General features: G+C 49.9%; 1 protein-coding gene across 3 annotated transcripts in view; it reads left to right on the forward strand.

The window, feature by feature from the left end:
* SHPRH (SNF2 histone linker PHD RING helicase) overlaps positions 1-21,882 on the forward strand; it is a 746,219-nt gene that overhangs the window by 619,824 nt on the left and 104,513 nt on the right. The gene's annotated exons all lie outside the window — the stretch shown is intronic.

Consider the following 21,882-nt stretch of genomic DNA (forward strand, 5'->3'; position numbering starts at 1 on the left):
GTACATGTGCTTCTTTTGCATCAAAGATCGGCTGTCTGCAGTGTTTTCACCAGTATGAAGGCTGCAGGTAGTATAACCCTTAGCACCTTTGGCCCTTTTATTTTAAGCGAATAATGTTGAATAGAGTGTACATTGTTTTGTTTTTTTAATAAACAATTTTATTAATTTTGAAAATACGGGAACGGACACCACAGGGTGAAAGACATGAATGATAAAGAGAAGAGGATTTGTTGCTTGTAGATAATCGTACACCTTAAGATGTTATCCAACAAAGCAGAATACAGAATCAACCCACACCCGTCAGCCCCTAGTCTCTTGCATCCTGGAAGTTCATGGTCGGAGACCCAGCCATTTCCCCATACCTTTATGTGTTTGCATGGTCATCCATTCACCTCATAGATCGACCTTTCTTGACTAGCGCACCAGTCAACCCAGTGCCTCAACTTCAGAAGGGAGCTGCAGTGTCTCATTTTGCTATCATCAGCGCACTACCCACAAAGGTTCTCTCCGGCCTCGAGCCCCCCCACTCCCTCCATCACACCCAACAAAACCAGCACCGGAGACAGCTGCTCCCCCCCATCCCACCACTGCATGCAGCTCTCGAAAAAGCCTTTGCCTGTAGAGTGCAATTTGCGGGCATCCCCATACCATGTGAAAAAAGTCTGCAGGTCCCCCCATGCACCAGGGCAGTGGGGGGAAGATCGGAGGCCAGCCAAATGCAGTCGTGCCGGAGAAAGTGATGCCCCATGCAGGAAGTATAATTGTATCAATCTCAATCTGGACGATATAGTTATCAACCTGGGGTAATGCATCTTGCCTGTCTGCCTCCTCCAGTGGACCCAGCCAGGCCTCCCAGCGGGTCTGAAGCTGGCTAAAATCACCCAGAGTATTGTTGATTAGCATTCTATAGAGCTGGGAAACACCCCCTTTCCCTAGAGCCCCCATCAGCACCTTGGCTCCTAGCAGGCTATGTTCTGGTATTGTGTCGACGCATGGTAAGTGTGTGTGAAGGGCATGTTCGAGCTGGAGGTATTTATAAAACTGTTTGTTGGCAAGGTGATGGTCAGCCTGTAGGTCTTGAAAGGTTCTCATGGTTCCCCCCCCACACATTCCCCAGCAGGTCCCAGCTCCTAAACCCATGCAAGGTCGCCGGTTCCTTCATCTAAGTACCATGCCATATGGGGGTCTGCTGGGTAACTACATTCTCCTACCACTCATGCCGCAAAGCTGCCCGCCAAGCGAGGAAGACCACGCTGGTCACTGGTTCGAGGTTGTGAGGGAGTTGGGGATTCATAAAGAAGAATAAAGATGAGATAGTATCTGAGGAAAACTCAGAGCCTTCAGTTCAGGCTGATAAGCCGAGTCCGCCCAGCCCCCGTTGAACCAGTCATGAATGACGAGCCATTGTGTTGCCAGATAGTACAGTTGTAGGTTGAACATGCCCATCCCACTTTCGTATGAATCCCTTTGACAGTACTGTAGCACAATGCGTTGTCTTGTTCCATGCCAAAGATAGGCGGCTGCCGCTCGGTCTAGGGCCTGGAACCACAAGCCATGGACTGGAAGTGGAGAGTTCTGAAGAGCATATAAGACCCGTTGGAAGATCCTCTTTTTATAAAAGGCCACACAACCCAAGGCGTTTAAGGGCAAGGATTCCCACTTCGCCAAGTCTGCCTTCACCCGAGATGCTGATGGGGTCATGTTCATGGCCCATGTCAGCTCAGGGAGGAGAGTCAACCAGACGCCCAGGTATTTAAAGCTCAGTCGGCGGATAGGAACTTGATCTTGCCAATCAAAGCAGTCGTGGGAGGGGGCCAATGGCACCAGCACTGATTTAGCAGATTGATTCGCAAGCCTGACGCCTCCTCAAAGCAACGCAGCAGATGAAGGCTCTGTGGGCCAGTTTCACTAGGGTTTGCCATATATAATAGGACATCATCGGCGTTCAACGCCACGTGATCCTCGTAAGTGTGATACCAGCTCCACCCGTGCGGTATATTGGATCCATCCTAACCAAGTGAGCTAGGGGCTCGATTGCCGTAGCAAATGGAAGTGGGGATAAAGGACAGCCCTGACACATCCTTCAACCAATGGAGAAGGCAAAGGATAGCCTGTTGTTCACCCGAACCCGGGCTACAGAATTTATATATAGAGCTTGGACCATACAGCAAAACTTGGCCCCAAACCCACCCGGATTAGACCAAAAGCAAGTATTCCCAGTCCTCTGTATCAAAGGATTCCTTGAAATCAATAAAAAGGAGTGCTAGATCGGAAGGAATGTGGTGACGTCGAGCCAACTGTACATGGAGACAATATATACAATGACACGTACCCTGGTTGGTCATAAAGCCGCATTGGTCGGGGTGAATCAGATGTGGCAGGACCCACTTGAGGCGGGTCGCAAGAATTTTGCCATAGATTTTTATTTTGTTATTAATAAGTGAAATTGGTCTGTAGTCCATGCAGGACCTGGTCCGCAGCTGTGTCTTAGGGAGTACCACTATGGTGGCTGTGTCCATTCCGTCCATAAAGGAACCAACCTGGGCCACTTCGTCATAGAGGGCCTTGGAGTTGCGTAGTTAACACTTCTTTAAACATTTTATAGTATTGCAGCGGAAACCCATTGGGTCCAAAAGTTTTCCCTGCCCCCCAGTGACATGATTGCCTCACTTATTTCTTCCCACGTTATAGGTTCATCAAGGATGTCTGTCAGTTTGTGACAATTCCGAGAGGGGAACATCATGCAAGAATTGTCGGGCGTGTTATGGGATAATTGTCGAGGAAGCTTTGTATAATTTGCTGTAATAGGAGGCGTAAGTGTCTGCTACCTCTTGCAGCTTGGTGACCACCTCCCCTCCTGTGTTGCTAATTTCTGGGATAATTCTAGATGATGTGATACCAACCAATAAAGCAGTTTCCCATTTTTGTCTCCCCACTCATATACACGGGCGGTGGAGGCGCGCCATAAGTGTCTCCTCCCGAATGAGCATGATTTGCCGATTCCGTTCCTCAGTGGGTTGTGTGGATTGTTTAGCTTCCAGAAGAAGGGCTTGGGCTTCCAAACTAGAGATGTGAAGCTTCTGGAGTTGCTCCCGGGCGCAGACCAGTCCCTTCGCAGCCCCCCTTACTACTGCTTTACCCGCTCCCCATAAGGTACCCGCCGAGGGGACTGATTTTGTGTTTAGGGAAATGTATTCCTGAATAACTGTCTGCAATTGTTGGGCAAAGGGTTTGTGTTGTAAGTACCATGTGTTCAGCTGCCACAATGGGCGGGCAGCCGCTGAAGCTGACCCTAGCATGAGCTGCAGTGGAGCATGATCAGAGATACCCCGTGGAAAGGTGCGTGAGTTGGCTGCAGTCTGTAGCCAGCAATAGAATAAGGTCTATCCTAGATTGCCTTTGGTGTGCTGCTGAGGTGTGTGTGAACCAAGTTTGTCATGGATGCCAGATTCTCCATGCGCCGCATAGCCCCAGGGATGCCATCATGTTCGTCAGGCTGGAGGCCGCCACCTGCCTGTGGTGTAATAGAGGTCCCGAAACGACCTGCAGGGGGTCAGGGACCGCGCTAAAGTCTCCATCTATCAGGGTAGTCCCCTGAGGCAGATCCAGGAGTATTTTGGTAAGGTAATTTAGAATGGTGCGCAGGGACGCCAGTGGGGCGTATACGCATATATTGTTAAGTGTAAGCCCCTCGATACGGCCGGACAGGACGAAGAACTGCCCTTGGGGATCCCGATGTGCTTTTGTGACCATCATGGAAAAAGATCGGCGCAGCATCATGGCCACCCCCCTTGACTCATGAACAAACCCGCATGGTAACCCTGATAAAGCCTCTACACGCAAGGAAAGGACAATGATCCCTGAGTAGGTCGGTTTCCTGAAGCAGGAGCAAATCAGGTTGGTGGCAGTGGACAAATGTGAGGACGGCTGTGCGTTTAATGTAATCCAAAAGTCCATTGACGTTCCAAGAGAGAACTTGTATTGGTCCTACCATTTATGTGTATATAGGTCGTTGGAACATTACGGTCAGGGGGACTATCCCACCCGTTCAGTGAAGTGGGCGGGTGGGACTGTTGTCTCCACGTCCGCCAGTGCACCCCAGTAAGCAAATTGTAAGTCTAAAACCCTGTGTGTCTGAAGTAAGAGGAAAGCAAATAACAACTCCCAAAAACAACACAAGCTGCTCAATGGCAGGTATACCCTTGAACCCCTCATCTGCCTCCACACCCCATAATGTCGCCTTTTTAAAACGTTAAACTCTTGAAGACCCAAACTTAAGCTAACCAGCTGTGGTGACCCCTCCATAAAGCCGGATGTGCTGGTCAAAATTCAGTAGATAGTTACATAACACGAAATAAACAAATGTTGAGTTTGACTTGCCCTTTCCTGTTCCTCCCGGTAACTCAAAGTGTTGGACTCCAGGACAGATTAGAGTCACTGGAGGGGTCCCCGGTGCCGAGGGGCAACCCCCCTGCCGATAGCCCTGCTCCTGCCCCTTGAGTCTCGTTTGTGTCCTTCTCTCTGTGGGGTGCCAGCCCGGCAGACCCCTCCCGCAACTGCAACAGGGGAGAGCCCGGCCAGGGACCCCTGCCATCCTCTGCGCCTCCCAGACCGGGTACGGAGTTGCTTGCTCTTCGGTCGTGAAGACAGGTGATCCAGGCCCAGATGCGGCTGCCCCCATTGGGGGGCCGCCTCCAGATGTTGTCAGCGGACTCTCTTCAGTCAGCCATGTCCAGGCCGCCACAGGAGACTTGAAAAAATGGGTTCTGTTGGCGCGTACCACTGTGACGCGAGCCAGGAAAAGAAGGCGGTAAGGTATTTCCATTGCCCTCAATTTCTGCTTTATTTCTGTGTGGGAGCGGCATTGTTGTTGAACCTCCCTGGTGTGTAGTCCAGGAACACTAGGACCTTTGCTCCATTGCAGTGCAGTTCGCCCTGAGCACGGGCCGCCTGCAACACCGCATCCCTGTCTTTATAGTTGAAAAATTAAAGTATTACTGGACTCAGCAAGGATCCCAAGGGAGGTCTGGCCTGCAGCTCGCTGTGAGCTTGGTTTATGGCAAACCAAGGCATGAGGCAATTTGGTGGCACCTAGGATTTGAACCAGTCCTCCAGATAGGAGGCAAAGGAGGAAGTCTCTGTATTTTCAGGGACGCCACTTATGCGAATGTTGTTGTGTTGTGAGCGATTTTCGGCATTCTCTGCTCTACGATGTAACTCGGATGTCCGCACAAGAAGCTGGGCGACCTGCGTTTTTAGGGTACTCATTTGTCTTCCAAGCTGGACAATCTGGATTCCGCCTCCATGATCCTTGCTGTAGCATTGCCCAGATCCTGATGCACCAGGGCCACGTCCACTCTGATCTCCCTGATTTTTGTCTCCACTGCCGCTTGGGAGGAATGTATGGCCTGAAGGATAGTGGTCACATCTCCTGGGGGCAGGGACTTCCCACCCGTCCCCACCTCACCAGCAGGGTTCGAGCCTGCGCCAGTGGCGAACTGGTCTATGCACGTTTGTGCTGACTTTGACCGGGCTGGCTTGTCCTTGCCTATTGCAGCCCCAGCTAGTTTCTCCACCTGTTATAGCCAATGCAGGTAATTGGGGGGTTCCAACATCCGTCGCTCCAGGGCCCAGCTCAAGTTCATTTGGGGCTCCACGACAAAGTGTCCCCACTCCGCGGCTTGCAGCCGTAGCAACCCTTCCTCAAAAACTTGGAGCCAATGCCCAGATCACCGGGGCCCTCTCCTACATCCACAGGGTCCCAGTGGGTCTGGTCTGCACCCCTTCATGATTGTGCCACTGCCACTCCGGATCTGGACTATTCTCCCGTCCCCCTGGGTGCCACCGCTCCCCAGTGTGGGGCTCCTCGCTATTGGTGGATCCCCCCGCGGTTCCAGCCAGTTCACTCAGGGAAGGGGGCCTCCATAGTCTCTCATTCGGGGGTTGGTGGTAACACCACGCAGTCCAATCTCCTTACCCCTGGTCCACAGTCACACCCGCCCCTCTACCTCCACTGCTGGAGAAGGCCGCGGGTCCCCTGGGCCCTGTCCTCGAGCCCTGCTGCGCTCCTCTGGAGTGTCTGCGGTGACGCAGACCCAACCAATGGTCCGCTCCGGTGCACCAGTTGGGTGGCAAGTCCCTCTCCGTTGGGCCGCCTGGCCGTTGGGCAGGGGCCTCCTCTGCTTGCTGAGGCTGCTACTCCTTTCCGGTCCCTTCGGGCCGCAGCGCACCCATCAGCTGCTGCCTTCAGCGGCCACGGCCTCAGCAGGACCAATCATCCCGGGACCCCCGGTCTCTCCTCTGGCAGCCAGGCCGCAGCAGCCCCCTCTCCGCACCACTATCAGTGACGGGAGCGCTCCTCTGCACGCACGACCCTGCACTCGGCCGCTCCTCGGCCCCCAAAGCAGATGGAGGGGTCACAGGACTTCTTACCCAGCTGCCTCAGCATGCCTCTCTCATCCCTCTCTTCACGCCAGGCGGTGCGGGCCCAGCCACTCCCAGCATCAAAAGTCAGCTCCTCAACGCGCTGGTGGGATGGCGGCTGCCATTTTGCACGAGAGCCTAGATCTTGGAGTTTCACCTCGTTGGGGGGGGGTGCTCGTCAACGGGACTCTGCAATTAGTGCCCCCGATTGCCCGAGGCAGCCGAGGCTCCAGAATCAGCCAGAAGGACGAGGGATTGTAGGCTTAGGCGAGGACGTATGATGGAGGGGTCAGGAGCACTTTTAAAGTGCGACCGCCATCTTGATTCCTCGGCCGCACCCAAGAGTGTACACTGTTTTTAGTAGATACTTTTTAATACTCTGTGGTGTATTTCTCATGAAATTTTCTCTGTCTGCAAACAGTGTGGTACCAAGTAAACCCTCTCCATTGAGTAAACATTGTCTACCATACTCACATTTCTACTCATGTCAACTTCATTTCTCAGTGTAGGTTTGGTCTCTGTGAGGGGTTTGATACAGATAAAAGCTGTCCATGGTAAGGCATTAATTTTGGAACAGATGTTGAGTATCTTGAGTAACTTGGCTTTCTCTGAACAGTTGCATACATATTCAACACTGTGCAGTAAGGGTTTCCCATATATCTGTGATTGATTCTTAATGTGAATTAGGCTACCAGTGAAGTGCATGGTATATGGTCACTTTTGCTCATAACATATGCTTGCTACATCTAAGGGGGTTGAACTTGTGATGGCAATAATGGTGCTTCATATTATTCTGAGCTATTTTTTTACTTACTTCCAGGCCTCTAATGCCATGCTAGTTCATAGAGCAGTGTGTAAAAAAGAAGCCTGAATGATGTCATCAGTGATGTGGGGCGCACAGCTCCCTCCCTAAGCCTTTTCCAGCCCTGGGGACCCCATCCCCTCAGACCTAATTTGTTAATTAAGCAGAGGGGGGCACTTGCCCTGTACGAGCCTTAAGGAGGCCATGAAGACCACTCCCCTCAGGGTTGTGTTTTTTGTTTTTTTTAAATCCTCCCTGAACCTGTTGTGGCCCCATAGCCCCTCTCCCCTAGGGTCTCTATTTTACATAGCTGGGTGTTCTGGTGCCTGCTCACGGCACCCACCAAACACCACATTGGGGGCCACAGGGGGAGCCCTAGGACCCTTATGGCCGCAGACAGCACTCCTAATGCTGCGGGAGCCGGCATTGCACCCTCCCACAAGGACCAGCTATTTATGCTGCTTCCTTCGGGCGGGAATAGTCTGCTTATTTGTTTCTCTGCGGACATCAGTGCAGGCAGGGAAATAGATCACTATTCTGCTCCCAGCTTGCAGGAGCATTTTTTAAGCTCCCACCAGCTAGGATAAGACTTTGCGTTTGCTCCTATTTGGCAGAAGCAAATACAAGGTTCCCTGCTGGTGCGCTCAGGGAAATAGCTGTGTCCTTTGGGTGGGCTCCCCAAGGCACAAGTGAGCCGGCCCACAGAGATGGGGCCCTCGGGCCCTTTAAAGGCTTGGGGTGGGAGACTAAGTCCCACTAGTCCTGTAATGGCTGAAGGCAACATTTTTCTGATGTTGCTGGCAGCCAGAGTGCTCGCTCCTATGGGAGACTGAGAAAGTCATCATTTTGGCCCTAATCACTCTCATTTTTTGATTCATACTGGTGGTTAGTGACTGAGTGTGCCCTGGGCACTGCTAACCAGTCTCAAGGCCAGTGCTCTGTTTAAAATGTATATGCAAATCAGGCATAATTATAATTGGCTCTGACAGTCTACCTATAAGTCCCTAGTATTTGGTAGGACATGTAGGTTTAAGGATCCCAGCGGAGTTAGGGCCCCCGTGGATACACTGCTGTTGTGTCTAATGTCATTTTCAAGGCAGGCCTGCCTTTCTCACTGCTTTCAAAATAAAATAAACCCAAATTTGACTTTGGAATTAAAAGTACTTCCAAAGGCTTAAATGAAACTACCTTGTTTGTTACATATATGTCACTCCTAAGGTCTGCCTATGGTGCCCCAAGGATTGGGTGCATTGTAAATATAAGCAGGGACATTATTAAAGATGTTTTAAGAGTTCTTGTGAGGAAAAGATTTGTTTTCCCATTGTGTAGTACATTAGCTCCATAGGCTAGCATTGGGAGGCTTTATTGAAATAGAATAGTGCCATGTTTGGTATCAACTTACTTGCTAGAATAAACAGCTTGCCAATGTTAGATATATTGGGGGTTATTACAACTTTGGAGGAGGTGTTAATCCGTCCCAAAAGTGACGGTAAAGTGACGGATATACCACCAGCCGTATTACGAGTCCATTATATCCTATGGAACTCGTAATACGGCTGGTGGTATATCCGTCACTTTACCGTCACTTTTGGGACGGATTAACACCTCCTCCAAAGTTGTAATAACCCCCTTTGTATCTGTTACTGGGAAAGAGTTTTAGAACTCTTTCTGAAAGTTCCCCAAATCAGCCTTGTAAAACCCCTTCCTGATTGGTCAGCTTTGGGCAGCCTGAGCCAAGCTACTTTAATGAGGTGTGAAGTGGCTTGGGCTGAAACAAGGGAAGCATCTTGTGGTAGGAGAACGGCTGTAGCAAATGGCAGAGCAGGAAGCAGGTAGGGCAGCCAAACTGGTGTTCAAAGGCGGGAGGGCTACCTGGGACAGAAACCAGACCTCCCCCATTTCCTGCTTCCCCAGCCAGATGGGAGCCCCAATAATTAGATTAGGAGAGGGGCTAAAGTGGATGTGTTAAGGAAACTTAGCTGTACCAGTAGGTGGGCTGAGCCAGTTCTAACCTCCAAATAGAGATTTTCTCCAGTCTGGATTTTTGAAAAAGATTTGCCTTCTGGGGTTGATTTTTTTAATTTATTTTTTTAAAGGAAGTGATCACACCAGAGGGTGGCACCCTGCACCCCATTGGTGAACGGTGCCCCCTGCTTGCCAACCCAGGAGTAAGGATAAATAGGGAAGAGCTGCCCAGCATCTTAGATCCCTGCTTCACACTCTAGCCTTCACCACAGGAAGGACTTTGTCTTGTTTCTAAAGATCCATGAGTGGACTCCCTGTAAGCAACATGTACAAAGGAGCTACCAAGAGTTCCCTGCATCAATTCCTGCAAGAACAGCCTAGCTGATCAGTGGCAAGTGGCCTTTAGAGGAGTCTGACCAGGTGCATTCTGGGAATTGTAGTTCTAACTCCCAAGGAGCAACTCAGTTATTGTGGAACCTTGGATCAAGTTTGTGGAAACTGCAAAACCACAAAAAGGAATTCTGGAAAAAGATCAAAAAATTTGGAGAAGAATGGAGCAACGTTGGTGAAAAACTCCATCAGGTGACTGAATCGTTGACGAGAGTCAAGCCGGTGGCGTTGAACAGCGACCTGGCCTGAATTTCATATTTGTTCTGCTGAAGCTCCAGAGCTTTCCCTGTCGATGAGACTTACAGGAGTTGACCGGGACATTGCGCTGAGCCAAGCTGGCTCGTCGCATTGCCAGCCGGCCTGAAGAGAAGCCTCAATCGGCAGTGAGAAAAAAAGCTCCAGAAAAAGACTAGGTCCGAAGGTAAATTTTTTTAATGTGGCCTACTACTCAGTGTATCCGGCTTTGGCTCCACTGCTGTCGGCCTGAAACTTTGACTTTGCCCCGGTCAATCACAATCAGATGTCCGCAGTTGGTGCTTTTTGCTTTTAGGTACTAGAAAGCATATTTTTACATTTAATTTTTAGAAATTTATGTTGCCTGTTCCCTACACTGGATTTTTGTCATTTTGGTATCATTTTAAATATAAATATATTTACTATTTTTATAAATTGGTGTTAGATTATATTGTGTATTTCCTATTCTCTGTTTTGCTGAAATTAAATGTGTTACACACATGTCTCCCAAGTTAAGCCTGATTGCTTGTGGGCCATGCTACCAAGGATTGAGCAAGGATTAATTTATTGAGACCTCAACTGGACCTAATGTGATATTGTGGACTACTGCTAAGTGTAGGTACCTACCTGCCCTTTATTTTTATTTTTTTTGTTTCCTTCATAAATCTGTTTATTGACATTTTATCATTACATTGCTTCATGTTTTGATACTAGTTTCATTTTAACATAGTATGATGCGCAGTGTTTACAACATTAAGTATTGTTTGGTAAATTGGTTACACAATGATGCAGCATATTGTACAGCATATACCTGCAGTTGTTCAAGTGTTTATCTCGTTCATTGTGCTAGTTGCGGTTTTCATCCTGCATTGTTTTTATTGTCTAATGTGCTTTACCTTTGTTACTCTGTTCCGTGGGTGCAGCTTGAGAGGTCAATAGTATATTTGGCGTCTGTCAGTCAACGCGTCGCTTGACAGCGCTCGCTGGCGTAACATTGTTTCAGTCACAAATGTTCAACTGAGGTGTCTTTGTTAAGGAGGCAGACATTATGAACTTTATATAGACTAACCTTTGAATAAAGAAGAAAAAACAACGGTAACATTTGCCGGTATCAGACACTTGTACAATTATTTCACATGTGATTGTTTCCAAGTCGGGGTAGGGATCGCATTACAACAAATCGGTTTGCTGGTGGAAGGGGCTGGGTCAGTTGTCAAGTCTGGTGAGTGTAGTTTTCCCGCCTCTCAGTGCCATAGTGTATCTCGCCAGTTTTCACATTCAGTCCCCCCCCCCCATACAGTGCATTTTCTCGCCAACAGATACTCGTTCGTGTTAGTCTAATCCCTGTTCTACTGGGCACACTTCCATGTTACGCAGCTGCAGCAACAGCTCCTCCCAGCAGGTGGATATCGGGAACTGTCGCAGCCCCAGGACCTCCTCCCACTTCAGTGCTGTGCCCTCTGCTCCTGCCCACATCTCAAGAGAACGGCTCCAGGTCTGTACCGGTGGGGGGGATCTGGCGATTTCCAACTGCGGATCACAAATCGCTTTGCCACAATGAGCCCTAGGTCTGTGAAGCGCACCTCTGCTCTGCGTAGTTTGCTTCTAGGGAATAGTCCCAGGATGCATGCCTCCCAGGTGAAGGGTATTTGTTGTGCTATGCAGTCAGATAAATTGTCAATTACCACCCTCCAGTAGGATCCCAGGCTAGGACAGGACCAAACCATGTGTAACAAGTCTGCTCCAATCTCGCGGCATTGGGGACAGGCCGCGTCTTTGCGGGCAAAGTATCTGTTCATGCGGGCTGGTGTAAGGTAGGTTCTGTGCACTATATAGTATTGAATTAAGCGAAATCGAGAGTTGCGAGGTAAATTAAGGTGGCCTGAAAGAGCAGATCTCCATCGCGCTATCGCAATTGAGTCGCCAGTGTCCACTTCCCATGCAGCGCGTAGCGTTTCGTTCTCGAGGGCGGTTTGGGTTCTCAGGGCATCTGCCAGCCAGCTAATCAGGTGTTGACCCCGACCCACCAACTGCAGGTACTTAATCAGTAAGTGAGTAGGAGGAGCTACCGAGATGTCTCCCCACCTGGACCCCAGAGCCCTCACCAAGGAGCAGTATAATAGAAATTGGCCAGGTGGTAATCCCATCTCCTGGAGCCTAGCAAACGGTAGCAGCTGGTTTTCTTCGTATAGATCACCCAATGTGTACAACTCTATTTCGTGCCATGTGCGTAACTCGGAGTCTGACGTGACTCTGGGGCCCCTTGGTGAGCCCGATGGCGCCAGGGCAGGCGCATAGGGGATCACTGATCTTGTGAGGCAGAGTGATCTGTGGAAACATTTGTGGGCCACTCTAAGAAACAGTTGCGGCAGGGTCGGTGCATGCGTGAGTGGGTGAAATAAATGCTGTATCTGCTGAAGCGACCATGGTCCTCTCTCCGACGCTGTGTCCGCGAGTTGTGCGTCCGCCAGCCACCTGGATATCCACTGAAGCTGGGCTGCCAAGTAATAGTGTTCTAGATTAGGGACCGCTAGTCCGCCCCTGTCAGGTGGCAGGTACAGCTTTTTTAGGGCAACTCTGCAACGGCCGCCATTCCAGATGAATTCCCTCAGTCCAGTCTCCAGTGTCCTGAAGAAGCCGGGGGCAACGTTGTGCGTGAGGTTAGAGAAAAAATACAAAAGTCGTGGCAGAACCACCATTTTTAGGAGTGCTATCCTACCCGCCACCGACAGCGGTAATGTCCTCCAAAACGCCATTTGAGACTTGACTAAGGACACCGCTCTTGCAAGGTTATCTGAATGTGCATCGTTGCCACAGAACAGGACTCCCGGTCAGGTTAAGTCCCGGATCCGAAAGTCCTGGGTCAAAGGGAAAGAGGCATGACTTAGACCAGTTGACCCTGAGGCCGGATATCGATGCAAAATGTTGTAGGAGCGAGCCAGCCCCAGGTGGGATCTGCGTGACATCTCTAAAGTATAGAAGGAGGTCGTCGGCGTACAGCGACACTATGTGTAGACCATCCCCTAGAGGAATTCCCCAATTACTCCCCTCTCTGCGCAAGGCCGCTGCTAGAGGTTCCATAGCAAGTGAGAATAGCAACGGTGAGAGAGGGCAAACCTGTCTCGTACCCCTGCACACCCGGATCAGCTCCGATATCTCGGATCCCAGCCTCACCTGGACCAGCGTTCTGGTGTATAGTAGTTTAACTAGACGAATAAAGGATGGTCCCTTGCCAAATTAATATAACACTTTGAACAAGTAGGGCCACTCCAGGGAGTCGAAGGCCTTTTCCAGATCCAGAACAAGGCAGCCTGCTCGCAGCCAATTACGCCTCGCATATTGTATGGCCCGGAATAACCTTCTGCTGTTGTGGGAGGTGTCCCTAGCCGGTACAAACCTGTTTTGGTCGGGATGTATGAGACCCGGCACGCTCGGCGCAAGGCGCGTTGCCAACACTTTGGCTAATATTTTATAATCGGTGTTCAGCATTGCCAAAGGTCTATACGAGCTCATATCCACCGGATCCCTCCCAGGCTTGGGAAGGGAGACCAGCAGCGCCTCCCTTTGAGTGGCTGATAAGTAGCCTTCCTGTTCGGCCGCCTCATATACACGAAGCAGCCTGGTTGCCAACTGTATCGCGAAGGCCTTGTAAAAGTCAACTGGCAACCCATCTGGGCCTGGCGTTTTGCCGGATGTAAGTTCACGGATACTAGATCTGATCTCTTTAAGGTCGAGAGGTGTTTCAAGCGCCTCAATCTGATCGTCCTCTAGGTGTGGGAGCTCCACTCCGGCAAGAAATTCAGCGCTGGAATCACACCCAGGAGGCGCCCTTGAAGCGTAGAGTGCCTCATAATGTCTTGTGAATTCGGCCTATATCTCCCCAGGTGTGTATGCAAGTTACTCCGTCTGTGAGCGAATTTCCACTATCGGTTTCCTCTCACAGTCCCGACGGATCAGCCAGGCCAAGAGCTTGCCCGCCTTGTCGGCTGATGCATGAGTTCTAGCAGAGTGTGCAGTGTAATTTAGACATCGCAGACACTATAGTAGTGACAGGTGTTCGGCACGTATTGCCGGCAGTCTCGACTCTTCAGCTTGATTATTAGTTACCTCCTCCTCTGGTCGTAACAGGGCCCGCTCCACCCGGGTCATATCATGTTCAACAGAGCGGCGCAGATTACATTGAGCTCCAAGACAGTGCCCCCGGATGAAAACCTTGAATGCATCCCACTCTATCAAACCCGACGAGGCCGTGCCGTCGTTTTGCTCAAAGAATTCTGGAATTATAGCACTCAATGACACTCTGAAAGCAGCATCTTCGAGTAGCTCCAGCCTCAGTCTCCAGGTGGGGACAGCTGGACGGGGAGATCCCCAGCATAGGCGCGCAATCAGCGGGTTATGGTCAGAATGTGTGCGCCCCAGATAATCCGAGTTCACCACCATCGGGGTGAAGCTTGCAGTGCAAAGTATTCTGTCTAGGCGCACGTGTAGGGAGTTTGGGGCAGAGTAGAAGGAGTAGACCCTGTCCACCCTATGTCGCTGTCGCCACACGTCCACCAATTGCCATTGTTGGGTCCAGTTTACCAGACCACGCGAGGCAGCTATCACCGGTGATGTGGGCAGTGGGGGGAAGGAGCGGTATAATTCCACGTCGAGCACGCTGTTGAAGTCTCCCCCCAGCAGCCATGGAAGGCCACTCCAGCCCGCCAGGTGCTGAGACAGATTATGTAGAAAGGCAGTCTGGTCTGTGTTTTGGGCATATATAGAGCCTAATAATACCGTGTGACCCGCCAGCCTTCCCTTAACTAGCACAAATCTACCATGTGGGTCTACAACCTGCTCTTCCGCTGCAAAGGGAGTACCAGCTCTAATCCAAATTAGTGTACCTCTGGCATATGCTGAGTGACCTGTTGCGTACAATTGCCCTCTCCAGCGCTGGCACAGCCGGGGGATCTCAGGGCCCGTTAGGTGTGTCTCCTGCAGAAACGCCAAATGGATTGAATGTCTTTTGAGGTAGGAGTAAATGGCATATCGCCGCTTGGGGGTGTTAATGCCTCTTACATTCCAGGTAATTGCTGTGTATGTAGCCATATCATGGGCAATGAGTCCTCTTTCAATTCTACCTACCTGCCCCGCCCCTCCGCGCAGCGCCACACCGTCGTTCTTCCATTCCCTATTAATAGTCAGGGGTTCAATAAGTGTCCACCATTAAAAACAAAACATAACTAATGCCATCAGAGCAGTTAGACAACAGGTCACCGTCCAAACACAACAACAAAAACAGTAACGTGCAATTGCACATCCATACATTATGTGTGTCCACTGGTAGGAGCGTGTGGGTAGGCCAAACTCAAAGAGGAGCAATTCAACCACAAGCCATTTTATCCGGCTGTAGCAGATAACTGAGAGAATAGAGGGGAACATAGGGGAGATCTCACTGTATCCAATCGCAAGGAAGCACAGCGCGTGAGGTAGGGTACCACACCACCCAGTGCGCACATAGCCCCATGGAGTCCGACGCATGTATTCCAAAATCAGGTCCGCTGCCTGCTCATCTCGTAGGCTGCACCCGTGCAGGTATCGCTAGTTGGGTAGTTCCTACAGTGTATAGTCTCTCAACATTGTTCGAGGATCCTTTAAAAGAGTTTGTCTGCGGTGGCAGCTGTCACAGGGGGCCCCCCGGTGAGGCCCGACTCCGACAGGCGGTCCAGTGTGAGAGGACAGTCACTGGCCGGCTGCGAGAGTTCTGTGTCTGATCCCGAGCCCGGGGGGATGCAGTTATCGCTGCAGCAGTCTAGATCTCCTCCCTTCTCTCCTGAATTAGCTGTTCCAGTTCCGGGGCACATTTCATTGGTCCTGTGTGAGTTGTATTTCTTCTTCGGTCCCGTCTGGTTCGACTGCGCTTGGCTCGGGGTGTCGGCCCAGCTCGTTCAGGTGCGCCACCAGAGGACAGTCCCGATGACTCGAGCCACTCCCATGCTGCCTCAGGTGTGGGGAAGAAGTGCGTTTTGTTTTCTGCTGTTTGGTGGGAAATAGCAAAGAATAAGTTAGGCCAAGGGATCGTAGCTTACGCTTCAGAGGGAGGTAGGAGGCCCGATCCTTTTGCACCGCTAAGGTATAGTCTGGGAATAGCAAGACCTGCACGTCATCCACTCGGGGAGGCGAGGCGGCCCTTACTGTTTGTAGTATAATGTCTCTGTCTGCGTAGTGGAGGAGTCGTATGATGAATGGGCGCGGAGCACACCCCGGCAGTCTCGACCGTGTCGGAATTCGTGGGCACGTTCCACAGAGAAGAAGAGGGTAAGCTCGCCCTCTGGTACCAGCCCCCGTAGCCAAATCTCTGAGTAGGCCGCCTGATCCCGTCCCTCGGTACCTTCCGGCAGGTTCACCACACAGATGTTGTTTCTTCTGGAGTGGCCCTCTGCATCTTCCACTCGGCGTTCCAGCTCCGTCACCCTGGCCTGTATGTCTTCCATTCCTGTTTTCATCTGGGTGGTCGCAGGTGTTAGTTCATTTACTTTGGCCTCGATCTCGCTGGTTTTGTCCGTTAGCTTGCGGTGGTCCGCATGTAGCAGGACAAGGTCACTCGCCACCTTGTCTATCTTGGCTTCCAACGACGTGCGGGCTCACTCCAGTGAGTCTCCAATGTGTTCTACTGCAGCAAGCACTGCATCTAGTTTTTGGCTGTCTTGGATTATCGAGTCCTGTGGTTTCCCGGTTCTAGCACAAGAGCGCAATCGCCCCGTTCCGGCCATGTTCCAGGTCTTGGGGGGCTTCTGTCCAGCCCCAGGTCGTTGCTCACTGCCTTATCAGCCACTGCGTGTGCTCCGCGCTATAGTTCGGTTTCAGTTGGAGCAGTGGGGGGCAGGCGGGCAGCTCATCGCCAGGTCCGCGCAGTCCGGCGCTAGGCAACACCACTGCTAGTCACCCCTAGTTCCGCGGTGTGGATCTCCCCCCTGCGGTCAGTCCAGTAGAGGATTGCACCCAGTGCCGTCTCCCACGCAGCTTTCCACGTGTTTCTGACCACCAGCTGGGTCTGTAATCTTAGTGCCGCCCTCGCTCGCTTAGGTACCCAAGATGATTGGGGAGGGGCCGGGCCCGCTTGTCCGGGGGTGGTAGGTCGCCTCCCCGCAACAGCCCAAGCAGCCCGGCCAAGCAGCTCCCCTCCTCCGGTCATCCGTCACTCACTTCTGTCTCTTTGGGGTCCTCTTTGGCTACCTTGAGTTCCCCGCAGACTGGCAGGATTTAGCGCCAACGCAGGCATAGGTCCGCCGACCCCCGCAGGCCCAGCAGATGCCCAGAGCATCTCCTCCCCGCAGTTCCCTCGTCGTTCCTCGACACAGAGTCTTGGTTATCGAGGGGGCATCTCAACCCTCCCCACCGCCGTAGTCAGAAGCGGGGGAAGAGGGCGCCCGGGCTCCACCAGCACTACTCAGGCCCACCACCAGTCTCAGCGCAGGGCCAGCGTGGGCCGCACGCCCACTCCATTGTCTTGCTGCCGGGGGGAGGGGCGCCCCTCCTCTTCAGGGCAAGATCACCGGCAATTGGGGGGAGAATCCAGGACGCCCCGGCTCCAATGTGCGGCTCCGGCCGCTCCTCTTTTCGTGGCCGCACCGCCTCGCGGGCCAGCCCTCCGGCCCGGACGCCCGGGCTTCCGCCAGCCCCACAGAGGGCCCGCAAGAATCACCCGGGCCCACCGCCAGTCCCAGCGCAGGGCCCGCACGGGCCATGCGCCCACCTTGTTGTCTTGCCGCCGGTGGGGGAGAGCCGCCCCCTCTCTTCAGGGCGCGATTGCCAATAAGTGGGGGGGGGGGGAATCCGGGATGCCCCGGCTCTGGTGTACGGCTCCAGCCGCACCGACCGCTCCTTCTCCCACAGCCGCACCGCCTCACAGGCCAGTCCTCAGGCACGGCCGACGTGGCCGCTGCGCAGCTCAGCTGCTGCAGGTCGCCAAGAGTCCGCTCACGGCACACGCAGGTCTCGGAGTCCTCCTGGCTCTGACCCGGTCCGTCGGGGAGCAATGTGTCCCCCCGGTCCCCTCCAGTAATGTCTGATGAGCCGAGTGCGGCGCGGAGCTCTAACAGCTCGCGTCCGCCATGCTTGGTGGCTTGGCCACGCCCCCTACTTACCTACCTGCCCTTGCTAATAATTCCCTTCCCAACTGAGAGTTTGACTGCCACAGGAGCAAATTGGCTCAAGGGGAAAAAAATCTCCCTGAGGCAATCAGAACGCTTCATCTTTGAATTGACACTCCCACATCATTCTTGTGCACCCAACCATCCAGATATACAAATATTTTTACAGCTTAAATGCTCCAAAGCTGCTGAGGATTTACACCAAACCACAAAAAGCATAATTTGTGTACGACCAAATTTGGTGTATTAGCAACTTCCCATAGGGATTTTAGACACAACTACAGCGCTGAATTACACCAACCTTGGCAGAAAGCTAGATCTTCGTCCAGAAAGAGTGCTTTTTGTAATTTGGTGTAAATCTGTCCAGCAGTTTTAGCGTTATTAAAGTATAAAGATTTATGTATAGCTAGAGATGCAGATCCAGGTGGATTTGCTGATCCACAGGCCAACAGCAATGCCATGATTGGCTGGCCGCACCCTGAGAGGAAAGTTACAGCTGCCATTTTGTTCATCTGGACTCGGTTCCCATCTGTAAAACTAAATTTTACAAGTGATAGAAGGGTTCAATGTACAGGTACCCTGACCTCATGGGACTGATAGTGGTCTGCGAGAGACCCTTCATGGGCAAGATATTGCCCAAAAATGTTTTTTTTTTTTGGGGGGCGCATCACAGATTTGGGTTGATCGATGGATCCTGACCCCAATTTAAATTAAAAAAAAAAAAAACACAAACACCCATTCACAGAATCACAAACCCACTTACAGAATCACAAACCCACTTATACACCCACACAACCACTCACACATCCACTCACAGACTCACTGGTATGCGAGTTATAGTTACCTTAGAGCACGAGTTCTAGCTACTTGAGATAACTATAACTGCTGAATTTCTATGGTTTTATGTGTGTAAAATCTGAACCGACCTTTAACATTCCTGTAACCTTTTGTTTTTTCAGTGAATATATATATAGATAGATAGATGTAAATATAGATGTAGGCATAGATGCATATATACATGTCTGTGAAGTGCTCCCCTTACCAGGGTGTATTGCAAAAGTGTAGCATCTCACACTGATACATAAATAAATTGAAACCTCTCTGCTTCTGCCTTCATTGTGCTTCCCTGTAATTCTCGGCAAGTTGCTTTTTATAAATGGCAAATGTAAAGTGGCAGTGCACTGGTCCTGACAGACCCAAAAGGAGGTAATTTGTATTATGATCTGGGAAGTCAAGGCACATGTTAGGGTCTTGCATACTCACCAATGTGACATTACCCCCAGGGATCCCATCCCTTCTTGTACCCTCTCACCTGGCTGTAATCTTGAATGATAGGGCAGTACATTCTGGCTGCAGGCAGCACCTTCGCTGCAAGAGCACAGTCAAATGCCAACCATTCTGTTGCCGGATAAGAGTTCTGCCTCTGTAGGTGTAATGGAGGATATAGGTTGGAACAGGCAAACGGGGCCAAAGTGTCATCCAAAACATCAGTCAGCTAAATGACAGTCACATGGATGCAAAGGAGAGCAGGAGGTTCTTTTGAAGGGAGCAGGGCCTCAAAGGGAGTAAAAGAAAACTAGCCACTCCAAGACCGGAAAAGATGGATTGAGGGAGAGTCCTGAGGATGTTTCCCTGTTTGAAAATTGTTCCACCTACTAAAAGGGTCATTAAACCTTATTGCTTGGTAGAGAGGGAGGGATAAGAAGGTAGCCACTGAGCTGTGCTGTACAGGGAGGATCCACTCTGGTGCATTCCTACTCCTGTGCTTCACAGGTAATTCATCTATGTAGGAGAACCTCTGTGAATATTTAATGAAAGTCTTTTTGTGAAGAATGACATTCAGCTTCCTTTGTGTTTGCCTTCTTGGAAGTAATTACCCTATTCTTGTCAATTATATTGTTTGACTGGTGGGAGGTCATATCCGGTGTACAAGATAGCATATCATGGTTCAGGAATGTACAGTATTATCTTTTTACAAAAACACACACCAATAAAAACAGAGTACTTGCTTTAAATATCATCTAAATAAGTAAACAGAGTGTAATAATTTTCAGTTCTTATTCTTTAATCAAACTTTTAGTGTTACATTTTGCTCACAAAACCATTTTTTTTTAATAATACCTCGAAAATGTTGCACTTGTCCACTTGTATGACGTAATGTCCACTTGTTTACGTCATACATTAAGTAAACATTTATTTACCACGCAGATAGTGCTGCTTTAAGGGACCCTTCTATTCAGAATGGCTTCTTTCTTCACCACATAATCATTGCCAGCTGCTGTTGCCCCCAAAGCAATGTATTAATTGTAATAGAAGCACTCTGTAGAAGGCTCACTAATGCACCTAATAGATAATAGATACCATGATGGTGAGAGAGGAATAGTCCAAATGTTTTGACCCAGAGCCCCTTTGTCTATGTTTGTAGAAAAGTACAGGGAAGTTTTGACTAATTAGATAATCCTGGATGTTCATGGACGTGATGTGCCAACCTTGATAGGGAATGCAGTGTCTTTTTAGTTTAAGACAATCCAAACGTTGGAGGAGCCCATTTCACGATTGCATAACTTGTTGCCGACATTCTTATTGCCACATTAGAATTGTATTTCTTGGCATTATATTACCTTCATAAGGGGTTAATGACTAGTGGGTCTAGACATTTATGTTTGCTGTGTCTGCTGAATCAAACTCCAGCTAACCGGTAAATCCCAAAGAGGAAGAAACACTTTGGAAGTTGCTTATTTCCTGTAGGGTGCATGTGGCAGGTTGTTTTGGTTTGGGTGGCTGTATCAAAATCGAGTTGCCATTTGATTGATCCTTTCGATAATGCTTTTAGGGAGATTTATTTTCAGACGTTTTAGTGATTATGATCATTTTGTTACTTATTCACTGTTCCAGCCACATCACCTAATATTTTGCCTCCCCGAAGGATAATTCTTGTATTGGAGAAGTGCCCATATCCTTAATTGTATTTTTCCTGGAAAAAATATCTACTCAGTAACAAGAAATCCACATAATGTGGATTTTGACCAGGGTGTCTTTTCACTGTAAATACATGTGCGTTGCACTATTCTGTCAAGCTGATGTCAGCAATTAGACCTCTTGACTTCTCTAAGTCGCTTCTTTGGAAAACTTCTAATCATGTTCATTGTCCTACTGCAGGAGATACATAGATTTTTTTTTTTTACCTTCCCTTTGTCTTCACTCCATGTTGTTCCTTCATACCAGCTCAGCTGTCTCGCATGAACTACATGGTGTTGGTATTCAGCAATACTCCATGCCCAAATGTATTCTTGCCATAGCGACAGCAACCGTGTTTACTTGCTGTTTCACCTATGGCAAATTAACTCATAGTGAAGATGCAGTATGTCTTCCATTTTCCATTAGAGTGCATTCTCGATTTCTCATTGGATCTGGGTTCAAGGCTATACTATGTGACTTTGTGAATCAGGGATCTTCTAGTTGTAGTACTAGTCATCTGCAGCGCAATACAGGGTTGATCTGTAGCACTTTTCTGTATTTCGTAATGTGTTTAAATAGTAAGTTGCTGTGAATGTGGGTTCTGAAGTTCAGAACTTTCCACATTGAGTGTTCGTCTACCGAAGTGATACTTTATTGGTTGTATCAGTCTGTTCAGTCTTGATTACAAAAGTTACCAATGTGGGTGGTGAGATACAACAGCCTCAAAAGGTATCATCAGAATGAGCTGTATATGTCATGTAACTGGTTTGAAAATGGAGCATTCTCTTTTGGGTGGGGGTATTACAGAGTCTGAGGCTGGGATAACATGAATGGAGTGTCTCATGTCACCGATACATCAGCCTTCTTAGCATGGTGCTATGAAGAAGCCTGTAGAGTAAGATACCCAGTTTTGCTAAGATGCATAAATTGCCTGATTGAAATAGAGCTTTTTCATATTAAAACATCTCAAACTTATTT

This window comes from Pleurodeles waltl, chromosome 5 (genome assembly GCF_031143425.1).
Source record: "Pleurodeles waltl isolate 20211129_DDA chromosome 5, aPleWal1.hap1.20221129, whole genome shotgun sequence".
Taxonomy (NCBI): Eukaryota; Metazoa; Chordata; class Amphibia; order Caudata; family Salamandridae; genus Pleurodeles; species Pleurodeles waltl.